General features: G+C 54.8%; 1 long non-coding RNA gene across 1 annotated transcript; it reads left to right on the forward strand.

Annotated features, from left to right (window-relative positions):
* The first annotated feature begins 1,644 nt into the window (after nt 1–1,644).
* On the forward strand, nt 1,645–2,450 carry LOC143903527 (uncharacterized). Its single transcript, XR_013258737.1, has 3 exons — nt 1,645–2,020; nt 2,090–2,231; nt 2,317–2,450. It is a non-coding gene; the product is annotated as an uncharacterized LOC143903527 (long non-coding RNA).
* The last annotated feature ends 14,263 nt before the right edge of the window (nt 2,451–16,713 follow it).

Here is a 16,713-nt window from a genome sequence, read left to right on the forward strand (position 1 = left end):
GCGAAGGTCTCGGAGAAGACACCCACGCACGATCTAAAAAAGTGGGCAAACATACAGACGCTAGACGAGACAGGGACGGACGAGGAGAGCTTGGTGGGTGATCCACTACTCCAACGTACGTTCAAACGTAGTTGGAAGTTGAGGAGAAGCCCGCCTGGCTCTCACACTATTATGAGGGTCACGCAGAGCGAGTCGAACGAAGCGGTAGGAGGAGGTATGGCCGGAGGAACCGGCCAGCAACGGGCAAACTCGGCCCTGCCCACGTTGGGTGACAGCAGCGAGAGCGCGAATGACAGCGAGTCTGGCGACGACGACGTATTTGTTCGGGACGGTGCGGGGAAAAAAGAAATATTGGCTGCTGGGACGATGCATGACATCCGACTCAAGTTGGAGTGCATTTTGTCGGACCCCAATGCTAAATTCAGCAAGTTAGCGGCACAAAAGGTCTCTGCGCTGTTCAGCGAGACCAATAAGTTAGTCATGCAGTTGGGGTGCGAAAACACGTTCTTGAGGGGTCGTCTGGCGGAGAGGTCGGAGGCGAACAGACCACCGCCAGCCACGTTTGCCGATGTGGTCAATAGGCAGAAGAAGCCTCGTCGCAAGATCGAGGCGGGGGCTTCTGTGGTGCCGAAACCAAACAAGACAAGGGATTACTCGGTGGTCGTGGCCAGTAAGGCCGAAAAGAAATCGGTGGACGAGGTGAGAAAGACGCTGCTGGGGGCGATTGATCCGGTAGCGTCTAACATTAGAATTAGAAATGTTAGGAAGACTAGGGACGGCAGAGTAGTGGTACAGACACACTCGAAGGAGGATGTAGATAAGCTGGTAGCCAATCAGGCTATTAGAGAGAAGGGGCTTACGGCGGCTCTGCCGACGGCCAGAAGGCCCCGTATAATTTTATATGACGTGCCCAGGGTGTTAGAGGTCAATTCAGTCCCCCAAGCGATAGCTAGGCAGAACCCGGAGCTCCTCCAGGGGGTGGGAGAGAGAACCTATCTGGAGGAAGTCGTATTCCGATTTAGGATGGGCAAAGGTGACGAGGAAACTGTCAACTGGGTAGTAGAGGTAACGCCTGGCATGCGTGACAGGTTTAAGAAGGCGTCGCGTATTTATGTAGGATGGAGGAGCTGTAGGGTCGCGGACTTTACGTCGTTGACCAGATGCTATAGATGTCTGGATCTGGGCCGTGTCGCGAAATATTGTAAAGCGGCGAAGGATGCCTGTTCCCACTGTGGCCTCGACGGCCATCGACAGGACAAGTGTCCTAACGCGACAGGGCCGAAAGTATGCGCGGTCTGCCAAAGATGGTTACGGCCGGCGAGTCACGCGGTTAACGACGTGGGGTGTCCCTCGTATAAGATAGCCAGGGACAGGTATGCGGGCACCATTGACAATGGCTAGGCAGGACCCGCAGGATGTCTCGAGTATGAATGTGGTACAGTATAATTGTCAGAGAGCGTATGCGGTTATGTGTGATCTGGGTGAAATGTTGTGTGAACGTAGAGTGAGTGTGGCACTGCTGCAGGAACCGTGTGTGAAGGATGGAAGGGTAGTTGGACTCCCGCTACGAATGGATGTGATTGTGAGCATGATGTAAAAAGAAAGGTGTTTCATTCCCGAGATGCGCAGTGGTCTAAAATAATGGCTGCCTTCTGACCAATCAAAAAGCCTCCCCAAATGTAAAAAGCAACATGGCTACTTCCGTGATATGTAAGAGGTTAGATTGTTAGCCGCCGCATGAGCGGATTCTCGCTTAGATCCAACCGGCGATCCAACGACTCCGAGAACGTGACGAAGGCGTTGTCGCGCAGTATCAGATTCCTCAAATTCGGCAAGCCGGCCAGAGAACCGTCCTCCACAAACCGTCCTCCACCAATAGTTCGCAATTGGTTGTCGTTGAGATACCCAGAGTGTGCCCAACTTTTGAAACGCGCCTGGCTCCACCGTGCCTTCGGCCACAAGGGGAAGTGATCCGCGTAGTTTCTTGGGCCCAACGAATCTACGGCTACTACGATAAGAGGTTTGTCTTGACCATCTTGAAATGTGCCAAGTTATTATTAATAAGCTACATACTATATTTTGTTTACAGAAACTAGATTGTTAGCCGCCGCATGTGCCTTCAGCCTTCCTTTCTGTCTATGCTAAATGATAATGAGTTACGGGCTTTACTGGATGAAGCTATAACATACAAATGTCCGAAAGATCGGGAAGGAAAGTCTAATCTTTTTAAAGTACGTACGGGCTTTGAAATATTATGTATTGAACATAAAAATGCTATTGTGTTAAGATGTATAGATTGATATGTGTGCTTTGTAGGAACTTTTGCAAGAGGCAGAAGCGGACAAGACTGAGGAAGGCCGTAGAGTGATATCTAATTCACGCTGTCTTCCGGGTTCAAATCGCAGGAGGCATAAACGGGAGTCTGTGTCCGAGCGTTTGACACACGGCGGATCATTGCAGAATTATATATTATATATAACCGGTTATGTAGCTCATAGATTCCGAAATCGCTATACTAACTTAGAAATTTCAACAAAGTCTTTACCCAATCCACCTAATGATTGGCTTTGTACAATATCAAGAGGAAACTGCATGTATCCATCCGCAGACTTCTTAAAAGCAGCTGAAGTCATGGATACAGAATTTGTAAAATTCTATGGTGATTCTTTTAGCACTGAAAATAAGATCTTTGAAAAATTAACTGACATTGTATCAATAAAAACAAATAATATTTTTCCTAAAGAAGTTTTGCGTGTTTAGTTCGCACAAGAACTTATATAAGACTGAGAAAACTTAACAAAGAGATAGTAGAAAATAACATACGTAAGAAAAAATCAAAAAAAATATATAAACTGTCTAATAAAGAAAATGTTGATAAAAATAAAATAACGTTATAAAATATAAATGCATTTATTTATTTGTTATTATTATATTATATATACTAACATCTATATACTTACTTTTACATACTTATTTTTTATGAATAGCACGGATTCTAAAACTTAGAGCGGTCTACATAGTCCGATCTTATATTTAATATTATCATAGGTTTATATTAATAAGGCATTGCAACAGCCATTGTATCAATAACAGCATTTTATAACGTAACTAATGGTTCAATGAAGAAAATTTGTTTTCGAAAAAGAAATTCTTATTTCGTCGGCTGCGTTCCGACATCCGACTACGGCTGCGGTCCACTTGATGCTACAAATGCTTCGAAGCATTCCTCTTCTCTTTTCTTTCAATGAAGAAAGAAGGAGAAGAAGAACGCTCCAAAGCATTTGTAGCGTCAAGTGGACCGCAGCCTACGACATACGACTGATTGTAGAACCGGCCTAATCAATCTAGGTTAATGATTTTATCATTTCAAATTATATCACGTATTTTTATTTACGTAGTCTTTTATTACTTTAAAAATTTTTAATTTTGTTTGTATTTTTTTTACATTTACAACTTTTCTTTACATTTTTTCCAATACTGCATTAGAATTTTGCGCTACATTTGGGGAGTGAATTTGATTGGCTGCTCCGTATTTGGCCGCCATTATGCGCAATGAAACACCTTTCTTTTTACATCATGATTGTGAGTGAGAGCGAGTATGTCAAAGCAGCAGTGGTGGTGAATGATCCCAATCTCGATGTGTTGTGTGTAAGGGAGTGCTCGGATGAGTATGGCGTGTGTGTATGGCTGAAGGGAGACTTCGGCGAGATGTATGTAGTGTCCGTGTACTGCCGGTTTGGTGAGGACATCGAGCCTTATCTGGCGTACATGGACAGGGTGCGAATGGTAACCAGAGGAAAGCGTGTGCTGGTGGGTATGGATGCGAATGCCGTCTCTCCCTTATGGTACAGTAAGGGTGTAACCGGACGGTACTATTGGAGGCACGAATCAACGCTACGTGTCCCTTGAAATCAACGGTCGCCACTCGGTTTGACCTTTGAACCACCGAGAAGGTAAGTAACGAACGATATCTCGAACAATCAATCAGACTAGTTCTCTTCTTTTTTCAGGTTCCTGCCACCGCTGGATCATCGCCGTCATCGATCAGGATTGTCGCTGCCACCGGAATCCAGGATCAACGAGGGACTTCGAGTGATCGACGACAATGGATCAGGCCGTCAGAAGGTAAGTCCAATTTAATAAATTCTCGATATGTTTTATGAAAATATTGTTTAATTTATTCAATATAATTTATTTTCAGTGTTGGTTGTTCACAGAAGTTGAAGTCACAAAAAATGTCGGACGCTCGTATACGTAGGCACACACGCCCCGTTTATCTACGACGCACGAAGTTATTTCGGTCTAAAAAGGCCGTTCGTCAGTGTAAAGACGACAATTAACGCGTTCCGCGGGCGTTCCCGGTTGTTACGAATGTTGGCGAGCCGTAATTCTCGAACTCGTATGACGATCGCGGTGACTTAGCGCGACGACACGGAGCGAATCTTATTACGTGTTATACGCACGAACATCCCCGAGAGACTGCCTCGAGTTGCCCGTCACGCTTGGGCTCCCCACTATTGGTACCGTATATCCCCACTTGGGCGTATCTCCCGCTTTCTCTCGCCGTTGTCTACGCGTCGGCCGCCGGTAATTTTCCACGCGGGTGTTTACGCCGATTGCGCCGATCCCCGTGGAAATTTCCATGCTTATTGCGTTCGCGCGGTCGCTCCGTCCTGGCAACAGGATAGTCGTTTTCCAAAATTTTTACTTTCGCTCGGCCGTTGACGCCGACCCGTGCGCCAGGTCTATTACTCCCTCTAGTATCCCCATCCGGGCGACTTCTCTGAAGAAGACGCCCGGGTGCAGAGCATCAGGCTCGCCGACGACGCCGACCCCCCTCGGGGCTTATTCCGAACCTGGTATCACGCTTCCCGCGGTTTCTCCCCGCAGCCGATGTCCAGGTCGCGAGATGGCGGACGGTTTTCTAACTTTGTCCCCGATCGTCGGATTTCGCCGGCGATCGGATTCGGACGCTCGTACGGACGTCCCCGACAATCGTGGACGTCTTTTTCTCGTAGATGACGCACCTGGTGCGAGTTCCCGGACGGTCCGCCATTTTGCTACCCGGCTGACAGATCTTGACGGGACCCGGTTTCGCGGGCTCGGCGAAGTGCCCCTAGACGTCGGGAGTGTCTAACTCCCGTAGACGACGCACCTAGTGCGAGTTCCCGGACGGTCCGCTATTTTGCCACCCGGCCGACGGATCTCGACGGGACCCGGTTTCGTGAGCTCGGCGACGTGCCCCTAGACGTCGGGAGTGTCCGACTCCCGTGGATGACGCACCTAGTGCGAGTTCCCGGATGGTCCGCCATTTTGTTCCCCGGCCGACCGATCTCGACGGGAGTTGATTTCGTGGGCTCGGCGACGTGCCCCTAGACGTCGGGAATGACCAATTCCCGTGGATGACGCACCTAGTGCGAGTTCCCGGACGGTCCGCCATTTTGTTCCCCGGCCGACCAATCTCGACGGGAGTTGGTTTCGTGGGCTCGGCGACGTGCCCCTAGGCGTCGGGAGCACGCAACTCCCGTAGACGACGCCCCTAGCGCAAGTTCCCGGACGGTCCGCCATGTCGCATCCGCGCGCTTTCGTCCTCCCCAGTGTGCGGCAACCTACCGGCTGTCCGCACGGGAACCTGTTCCTGGAAAGTGTGGTTGGGCCTTCGCCCTGTCACGCCGCTGCGTGACCTCCCGTACCCGCGCCGACGGGAACAAATTAATGTCGCGTATCTCCATCGTCTCCAAAACAACCGAAACTGAACGTAAAAGAGAAAATAAACAAAAACTATTGTCGCGGCAAAATAAACCTATAATTACTAATGCGCCGGATGGGACCGACATTCGCACTGTGATCTCACGGGAAAATAAACAAAAGCATTGTACCCCGCCGCGTGCGACGAGGAAACATTAAGTGCGTTGGATCATCGTGTTCCCATCCTCGGAACGCGATCGCTAATCTTATAACTACTCTCGACGGGGCTCCGCCTCGTCGATGTTGGAGCCGCCGCTCCCCTGCGGCCTCCTAAATGACCCCACGGGCTTGTGGTGGCCCATGGCGGGATCGCCCCCGGTCGTCTCTTTCTCTCCCGGCGCCACGGTCCCCTGCGTCTCCGACCCAAGGATCTCGGGCAGCTCAGCCTCGAGCATCTCCACGATTTGCAGGAGCCTACCCATGTCAGTAGGCACCCCGAGCTCGTCTGTCGGACTTAGGGCCTGCTCCCGGGTCTCCCCTACCGGCACGGCCACATCCTCTGGGCCCGTCTGCTTCGCCAACAGCCGCACTGCCTTCCCTGAAAGGCGCCGCAGCACCACCTGAAGCTCCGGGGTTTCCGCGACGCGGACCGCGCTTGCGCACGGTCGCAAGGGTAGGGGCGGCAGTAGAGAAAGCGAAATGCGTGGCAGAATGCTTGAGGAGTGGATTGTCGCGAACGGTATTATTGTGTTGAATGAGCCGAGCGAGAGTTACACGTTTAGCGGACCCAATGGGGAAAGCGACATCGATATGACTCTCGTAAGCGATGCGCTTGGGGGGTGCCGGTACGAATGGGGAGTCAAGAGCGATTGGGGTATCAGCGACCATAATGTGTTGCTGATACGTATGACCTATGGCGAGAAAGCTGAGCGGATGGAAGGTATGCGTAGATGGGTGTGTGAAGACGTGGACTGGGAGGGTTACACGAGCGATCTAGTGGAGTATGCGTCGGAGGATGCTGTGAATGTGATGGATGACTGCGACGCGGAGAGCTTGGCGATGCGCGTGTCACATCATGGATCCTGAGGGCGAATGATAATAGAATGAAAAGGCGAGTGTGTGGGGTTGCGAGGAAGTTTGTGTGGTGGACGAATGAGCTTGAGCGCATGAAGAAGGATGTGAGGAATCGTAGGCGTGCCTACCAGCGAATGAAAGGGAGAGATAGGAATCGAGTGGAAGGATGTTTGAATGCGTACAAAAGTACACTCAGAGAGTAGAAAAGAATGATATGGAGAGTGAAAGAGGAGAACTGGAGACAGTTCGTGAGTGACAAGAGAAATCAGGATCCGTGGGGTGATGTGTATAAAGTATGCATGTGTAAATACGGACGTGATAGACTGAGCGCTATGAGAGTGGGTGATAGGACAACGAGTACGTGGGAGGAGAGTGCGAATGTGCTGCTAGATCGCTTCTTCCCGGACACGGGAATGGAAGATGTACGATTGGCAGAGAGAGAGATGACTGAAAGAACGTTCAATTGGAATGAAGTGGATGTGGCTGTAAGGGCGATGAAAGTGGGTAAGGCACCCGGGTTGGATGGAATCACGGCGGAAATGGTGCGTGCCGTTTGGCGCGCAATTCCGGGATGGCTGAAGAGAGTGTATGATGTGTGCCTGAGTACCAACTGCTTTCCAAAGGTGTGGAAGAAAGCGAGAGTGGTTGTATTGCTGAAGTTGTAACGATGCACCCCCACACATGCATCATTCCCGGCGAAGAACTGCCGGATGCCGCCCGACGATCCCCGTCAGGCGAGGAAAGGGCGCGGTGCGCCCACCTTATTTTTTAAACGAAGAAACTGCGATCGTGTGCGCGGCACTCCGCCGCACCGACATCTTCCCGGGTCTCCGACAGACACCGAGGGGAGCCGAACGCCGCCGAGCGCGAGCACGCTTACCGCCACGCCGATCCCGCTCCGCTCCGCCGGCGGCGCGGCTCACGCGGGAATCGGCCTCCCCTCCCTAGCGTACCACCCGGGCGAGTATAAAATACCGGCGCCGCGACAGATCGACACTCGCAATCCGAGCTTAGCTACCTGTGCTCCGCTACCCTCGGAGACGAGTACCTTTCCGCTTCCTAGGCCAGCTCACGAAACGGGGTACAGCGTTCTGTGCCTCGCTCGAGAGTTCTCGAGCGCTGACCGCCTTCCTACCCGGGACACCCCGTCTGCCACGGTAACCAGGGGTCGAGCGTGCTCGGCCTCTCGACAAGAGTTCTTGCCGCCGGAACAGTCGGACCTCCTCGTCAACCGATCGACCAGCCTAGCCCCTGGCCGTTCGTTTCCCTTACCTCCGCGCCGCATAATTAACACCGGATCATATCGCGAGAAAAGAAACCGCGCCGGATAACACACACGCGCCCGCGCCGCGATTCTCGCGCCGCGGGCCGACCAGCCATTGGCCGGCCTCAAGGCCCGTTCGCACGCGTACCGCATCGCGCCGGTGCGGACCACCTGATTCGCGTCCGCCGCATAAACCGAATGCGCTCCCGACATTTGTAACTATCGCGACCGTCTTATAGAATACAATCCGCCCGCGTCCGCCGCATAAACCGAATGCGCTCCCGAAATTTGTAATTATCGCGACCGTCTTATAGAATATAATCCGCCCGCGTCCGCCGCATACACCGAATGCGTTGTAATTCTCGCGGCCGTCTCATAGCATATAATCCGCCCGCGTCCGCCGCATAAATCAGATGCGCTCCCGAAATTTGTAATTATCGCGACCGTCTTATAGAATATAATCCGCTCGCGTCCGCCGCATACACCGAATGCGTTGTACTTATCGCGGCTGTCTTATAGCATATGATCCGCCCGCGTCCGCCGCATAAACCGAATGCGTTTCCGTACTCTGTAATTGAACCACTGTAATAAACCACGTTTCGTATCAAAACTGCCTTCTGTCTCTGGGCCTACCATCGAACTCCTGGTCCGGCGAGCTAGTCCGCGTTCGATAAAAACAGCCAAAAGGCAGGCCGTTACATGGCGCCCGAACAGGGACCGTTTTGATCGTTCCGAGAGACAGAAGACCAGGATACGCAATGGCCAAAGCGTGGATATATAAACTACCGAAAAACGAGTTAATCGAAGAACTCACGCGACGCGAACTCGACGCCGGCGGCACGATGGACGAGCTACGGCAACGCCTGAGTGCTCATGCGACCGATCATCCCGAGATGACGCGAACCGACGCCGCGGGGGGCAACGAGACGAAAACGGTGCCTCCGATCGTCATACCGCCGCCGGGATCGCTCCTCGCGCCGACAACGACCGGCCCGCCGTCGGCTCCGGCAACCCCGTACGAAGTTTTCTTTCCGGCGGCAAGCGACCGCCCGGCCGGACTCCCCGGTCAAGTCGTGGATCAAATAAGAAAATGGGGGTGCCATTTTGATGGCAAAGATCCCGTCGCGTTTCTCGAGCGGCTAGAGGAACTTAAAGACGCGTACCAGATTTCCGGCGCGCAAATACTGGCGGGGCTTCCGGAGTTACTTAAGGGCGACGCGCTTCTTTGGTACCGAAATAACCGGCACACATGGCAGGGCTGGGAGGACTTCCACGCCGATTTCCGCGAGTATTACCTCCCGCGACGATACCGCGCTCAACTCATTCGCGAAATACAGACGCGAATGCAGCGACCAGACGAACCGTACCGCAAATTTGCCACCGAAATGCTCACCATGATGCGCCGAGCGACCGGGTTCACAGAGGAAGACCGACTCGACGCGCTCTACGATAATATGCACCCGCGGTACCAGCTCTACATCCGACGCGATTCCGTCACCCGGACGCGCGAGATCCTGCGCCAGGCGGAAGAGTTCGAGCGCATCGAAGAGCGGACTCGCGCGCGACAGCCTGCCGCCCCGCAACCCGCGCTCGCCGCTACCGCATACGACCGACACGAGTGTTGCTGGCGCTGTAAACAGCGCGGGCACACCCGTTTTGATTGCCGCCGGCCACCCAAACGGTTTTGCTCACAATGTGGGCGGGACGGCGTGTTTACGCGTGATTGTCACCCGCCGTCGGGAAATGCCACGCGGGCCGGGGAAGAGGCGGCCGCCCCCCGGTCCTCCGCATAACGTACAAACCGCGTCCGCACCTGAGCGTCCGCGTAGCGGGCCAAACATTCGACGCTCTCTTAGACACCGGGTCCGAAGCCTCCTTCGTGAACGCGAGCACCGCGGAAACGTTGGCGGCAAACTTCACAATCACGACAATTACCGGGCGGGTATATCTCGCCGATGGGACGCGCGCGGACATCCCGGGTCTAATTACGTTCCCCGTGACCGTACAAGGACGCATGTTTTGGCACCGGTTCCAAATCATGCCCAAGCTAGACTGCGACATGTTGATAGGCGTAGACCTGTGGGGCAAAATGGATTTCGCCATCCTGCCCCCGCCGCCACCCAGCGCCGACACGATAGCAGCCACCGTCGGGGGCATTCACGAGGAGGACGCGGCGACCGAGGAGAACCGCCTCCGCCGTTTTCTGGCAGACGAACTCGCGCAGTTCGAAGGGGTGCAGGGCCCCACGGACCGCGGGGAACACATAATCCGCGTAAAAAACCGACCGCCCGGTTAAGCAGAGGTATCGACCGCGGAACCCTGCGATGCAGGCGATCATAGACGCAGAAGTCGAAAAAATGCTGCAGGACGGCATCATCGAGCCGTCGCACAGCGCCTGGAGCTCGCCGATCGTGATCGTACGAAAGAAAGACGGCAAACCGCGTTTTTGCATTGATTTCCGCTGGGTTAACGAGCTTACCGAAAAAGACGCGTATCCACTACCGCAAATCACCGCGACGCTAGATAGATTACGGGGGGCTCGGTACTTGTCAACCCTCGATCTAAAAAACGGGTACTGGCAGGTGCCCCTCGCGCCGGAGAGCCGACCCGTAACCGCATTTACGGTCCCCGGCAAAGGGCTGATGCAATTCCGGGTTATGCCATTCGGCTTGCATTCGGCCCCGGCGACTTTTCAGCGCTTGCTCGACTCAATCCTCGGCCCCGAATTATGGCCGCACGTGTTCGTATACTTGGACGACATCGTGATTGCCACTGAAACGTTCGAGGAGCACCTACGCGTTATGCGCGAAGTTTTCCGCCGACTCCGGGCCGCGAAGCTAAGGATTAACCCGGAAAAATGCCGTTTCTGTACCGACCGTATCAAGTATCTCGGCCACATCGTCGACCGCGACGGCATCCGCACCGACCCAGACAAGGTTAGCGCCGTCGCGAACTGGCCCGTGCCCCAGAGCGTACGACACATCCGACAATTTTTAGGGCTCGCGAGCTGGTACCGCCGGTTCATCAAAGACTTCGCCACCCTCGCCGCGCCGCTCACCGCGCTGACACGCAAGCAGGCCCGATGGGCCTGGGGGGAGGCCGAGCAAAACGCGTTCGACACACTCAAACGCACGCTGACCACCGCGCCGGTCCTTGCCTGTCCGGACTTTACGCGGCAATTTCACCTCCAGACGGACGCCAGCACCACGGGTCTGGGAGCCGTACTCACGCAGTACTTTCCGGAGGGCGAGCGTGTCATCGCGTACGCTAGCCGCACATTGAATCACGCCGAGCGAAACTATAGCGCTACCGAACTGGAGTGTCTGGCAGTCGTATGGGGAATTAGGCGGATGCGCGATTACCTCGAGGGGTACCGGTTCACGGTGATCACGGATCACCAATCGTTAAAGTGGCTACAGAAACTAGAGTCGCCGTCCGGCCGATTGGGACGTTGGTCCTTTGAATTGCAGCAGTACGACTTCGACGTTAAATACCGCAAAGGGACACTGAACAAGGTGGCGGACGCGCTGTCGAGGCAATCCGAGCTCCTCAGCGTCACCGCCCCGAAGTGCCCATGGTATACGCGCATGTGGCATGCAGCCGAAACCGCGCCCCACGAGGCGCCCGATTTTCGAATAGACCAGGGCCGACTGTGGAAGCACGTGCTCCACAGTCTCGATTTTAAAGATACACCGGCAGACGAACAGTGGAAAGAGTGCGTGCCGAAGGATCAACGCCCCGAGATTCTCGCGCGGTACCACGACGCCCCGACCGCCGGCCACTTGGGGATCGCCAAAACAATCGCGCGGATCGCGCAACGATTTTACTGGCCCGGCATGTTCCGCGATATCGCACGGTACGTCCGCGAATGCGCGACCTGTCTCGCACATAAGGTGGCGCAGGAAAAACCAGCCGGCCAGCTGCACCCGACCGCCCTCGAACGACCATGGCAACAGGTCACCATCGACCTCGTCGGTCCGTTGCCACGATCCGCCGCCGGGCACATATGGTTGCTCAATATGCAAGACCGTTTTACGAAATGGGTCGAGCTCCGCCCGCTACGACGCGCCACCGCGCCCGCGATCGTAAAGCATATTACCGAAACCATCATCCTCCGACACGGCTGTCCGGAGGAGATTCTTTCGGACAATGGTACGCAACTAAAGTCAAAACAACTCGCGCAACTACTAAACGAGTGCGGTATCCGACAACGTTTCACGCCGGCATACGCACCCCACTGCAACCCCGTAGAAAGAACTAATCGCGTCATTAAAACAATGATAGCGCAGTACGCCAAGAAACATAAAACGTGGGACGCGCACCTGCCAGAACTCCAGTTCGCATATAACACCGCAACGCACGACGCGACCGGTTACACACCCGCGTTTTTAAATCACGGCCGCGAACTACGCCGCCCCGGGGAAAATGGCCTACCGTCCGCGGCCGGTCCGGCCACACCGGTACACCGTCGTTTGAACGAGGCGTACGAGCTCGTGCGCGTTCAATTAGCCCGCGCCTTCCAACGCCAGGAAAAACATTACAATCTCCGCCGCCGGGACTGGCGACCGCGAATCGGGGAGTGGGTGTGGAAGCGCGACCGACCCCTGTCTAACAAAGAAGCCGCATTCAACGCGAAGCTCGCGCCAAAATTTATCGGTCCACTCGAAGTTCGTCGCATCATCTCGCCAGTAATAGTCGACCTCCGTAGCCGCCAGGGAAAATGGTACCGTCACGTGCATGTACAGGATCTCAAACGCGCGCCCACCGATACGACACCCGTCGTACACGATCCCGACCTGGAAGGGGAGCCCGCCGACGAAACCGCCGTCGCGACCGTACATTACGAACCCACGCCGACGACGCGCGCTGAAACCGTTAGCGCCGACAAAAATATTATTGTCAGGGACCGTGAATATTATTGTCAACGGGTACGATCACCGTGGAATATTATTGTCACGCCGAACAAAATAAAGATGGTACGACCTTCCCCCCCGGATAAGCCAGGAAACCTGGCGACGATAGGAAGCGAGCGAACAACGCGGCCACCGACCCGTCAGATCGACTGTCACCATGACGGAAGACACAGCGACGGAGCAAGCTACGGAGCGAAATATCCTGCGAGAGATCGAGGAGATCCTGGGAGAGGACCCCGAGCCGTACGATCCCGCCAACCCCGGGATCGGGCACGGGTGGGCCACACTATACCGCGGCGATCCCGAGCCCACGCCGCCACCAACGCCGGAGAGACCCGCACCTCCACGGACGTGGCCTCGCATCGGCACCATCGTGCAGAGGTCCGACGCAGCCAACCGAGCGAAGCAAGCGTGGCTGACCACGCCGCCGCCACCGCTACCCCGGCGACTGCAACCGCGAAATACGGCACCGCTAAGGCCACGACCAGCTCTCAACCCGGCCCGAGTGATGATCATCGTCGCGCCCGGGATTACCGTGGACGTGCCACATTTCGCACGCCACGTCTCCCGCGAATACAAAGCCCGACTCGGGAACAGGCGCTGGCACATACGATTCAATGGAGATGGGTCCGTTCGATGGATTAAGGAGAAATCCCAGAGCACCACGGGGTAGGTCCAGCCAAAGTCAGCCGACTACCCCGACCGGCCATCAACGCATGCCTCAAAGTTCAGGCATACTAAGGGGGGGGGGGTGATGTAACGATGCACCCCCACACATGCATCATTCCCGGCGAAGAACTGCCGGATGCCGCCCGACGATCCCCGTCAGGCGAGGAAAGGGCGCGGTGCGCCCACCTTATTTTTTAAACGAAGAAACTGCGATCGTGTGCGCGGCACTCCGCCGCACCGACATCTTCCCGGGTCTCCGACAGACACCGAGGGGAGCCGAACGCCGCCGAGCGCGAGCACGCTTACCGCCACGCCGATCCCGCTCCGCTCCGCCGGCGGCGCGGCTCACGCGGGAATCGGCCTCCCCTCCCTAGCGTACCACCCGGGCGAGTATAAAATACCGGCGCCGCGACAGATCGACACTCGCAATCCGAGCTTAGCTACCTGTGCTCCGCTACCCTCGGAGACGAGTACCTTTCCGCTTCCTAGGCCAGCTCACGAAACGGGGTACAGCGTTCTGTGCCTCGCTCGAGAGTTCTCGAGCGCTGACCGCCTTCCTACCCGGGACACCCCGTCTGCCACGGTAACCAGGGGTCGAGCGTGCTCGGCCTCTCGACAAGAGTTCTTGCCGCCGGAACAGTCGGACCTCCTCGTCAACCGATCGACCAGCCTAGCCCCTGGCCGTTCGTTTCCCTTACCTCCGCGCCGCATAATTAACACCGGATCATATCGCGAGAAAAGAAACCGCGCCGGATAACACACACGCGCCCGCGCCGCGATTCTCGCGCCGCGGGCCGACCAGCCATTGGCCGGCCTCAAGGCCCGTTCGCACGCGTACCGCATCGCGCCGGTGCGGACCACCTGATTCGCGTCCGCCGCATAAACCGAATGCGCTCCCGACATTTGTAACTATCGCGACCGTCTTATAGAATACAATCCGCCCGCGTCCGCCGCATAAACCGAATGCGCTCCCGAAATTTGTAATTATCGCGACCGTCTTATAGAATATAATCCGCCCGCGTCCGCCGCATACACCGAATGCGTTGTAATTCTCGCGGCCGTCTCATAGCATATAATCCGCCCGCGTCCGCCGCATAAATCAGATGCGCTCCCGAAATTTGTAATTATCGCGACCGTCTTATAGAATATAATCCGCTCGCGTCCGCCGCATACACCGAATGCGTTGTACTTATCGCGGCTGTCTTATAGCATATGATCCGCCCGCGTCCGCCGCATAAACCGAATGCGTTTCCGTACTCTGTAATTGAACCACTGTAATAAACCACGTTTCGTATCAAAACTGCCTTCTGTCTCTGGGCCTACCATCGAACTCCTGGTCCGGCGAGCTAGTCCGCGTTCGATAAAAACAGCCAAAAGGCAGGCCGTTACAAAGTCCCCAGAGAAAGTGCGGTCGGACCCCGGGTCTTACAGACCGATCAACCTGTTGTCTGTGCTTGGGAAAGTGTTGGAGCGAATGATGGTGAATAGGCTGGAGCGATTGATGAATGGGAGAATGTGTGAGGCACAACACGGGTTTGTGAAGGGACGTTCGACCGAGAGTGCGTGGAACAGCGTGCGTGAGTGTGTGAGTGGATCCGAGTACAAGTATGTGTTGGGAATTTTTGTGGACTTCCAGGGTGCATTCGACAACCTGGAATGGCCATGTGTGATTGAGAAACTGTGTGAGGAAGAATGTGAAGAGATTGGGTTGTGGAGGAGTTACTTTGATGAGAGATGGGCATGTATGATAGGAATGAATGAGGAAGTGTGGAAGAAGGTGCTGCGGGGCGCACCGCAGGGGTCCATCGGTGGCCCGGAAATCTGGGTCCTACAGATGGATAAGCTCCTGTGGGAACTCCGCAGACGTGGATGTATGGCGACGGCGTATGCCGATGATCTGTTCGTGCCTGTCGACGGACAGAGCCGGGCAAATCTGGAAAGAAAGGGGAACGAGTGGATGAGGATAGTGAGCGAATGGGGTGCGAATGTCGGTGTGAAATTTTCAGAGAGCAAGACAGTGATGATGCTCCTGAAAGGGAATATGTCGGAAACGAGACACCCGAGCGTTAGTGTGAATGGGAAACATGTGAGGTATGTGAAGTGTGTGAGATATCTGGGTGTGTGGATGGGCGAGCGAATGAGTTTTAAGCCGCACCTGGAGCGTATGAGACAGAAGTGTGTGAACGTAGTGGGAAACTTGAGACGCGTGATGAGGAGCGAACGGGGATTGCGAAAGAGAGCATGGCGTGTAATTTATAAGGGTTTGTTTGCCGCGTGTGTTATGTATGGTGCGAGCGTGTGGTATGAAGCCATGGAGTACAAATATGCGCGAGTGGCGATCAATAGGTGCCAAAGAGTGACGATGAGCGCCTGTTTGAATGTCTGTAGAACGGTCTCCACGGAGGCCATGCAGGTGTTGATGGGCGGTCTTCCGTGGGACCTAGAGTGCGTGAAAAGAGGTATGATTGTGAGAATTAAGAATGGCTGGAGATTGGATGAAAGAGGTGTTGTGAGCAAAGAGGAAGTGAGGGTGAGAGATGTGGATGAGAGTCTGGTGTTGCTGAATGCTAGATTGTATGAAAGATGACAGAATGAATGGGATAACGGTGCGAAAGGACGAATGACACATGGCTTCATACGGGATGTGAGGTTTGCCGAGGCTTGTCCGGGGTTTGAGCCGAGCCTATGGCTCGGCTATATCCTGACAGGTCACGGCAGTCTGAATGAGTTTCTGCATAAAAGGGGATTGTCAGAGACTGAAAGTTGCGCGTGTGGTGCTGAGTGCGAGGATTGGAAGCATGTGATGGTTGAATGTGAAATGTATGAGGATGTTAGGAACTTGGACGAATGGGGAGTCGGAGTGGGTGAGGATGATAGAATGGATGTGAGCGAGGTACTGGAGCGAAAGGAAAGATACGAGAGTCTGAGCAGGTTTGCGGCTTGTGTGTTTCAGCGTAGAATGAATGTGAAGACGAGTGAATGCGGCTTACCGGGGCCGGGTCTGCAGGAGACCCAACCGGGAGTGGCTTCGGCTGCGAAGATCCGACCAGTGATCTAGACTGGTACCACGGGGACCGGTCGCCCAGGGAGCTTGCTCCCGCCGGT

The sequence above is a fragment of the Temnothorax americanus genome, unplaced genomic scaffold, assembly GCF_048541705.1.
Source record: "Temnothorax americanus isolate GAGA-0224 unplaced genomic scaffold, ASM4854170v1 Scaffold48, whole genome shotgun sequence".
NCBI classification, from domain to species: domain Eukaryota; kingdom Metazoa; phylum Arthropoda; class Insecta; order Hymenoptera; family Formicidae; genus Temnothorax; species Temnothorax americanus.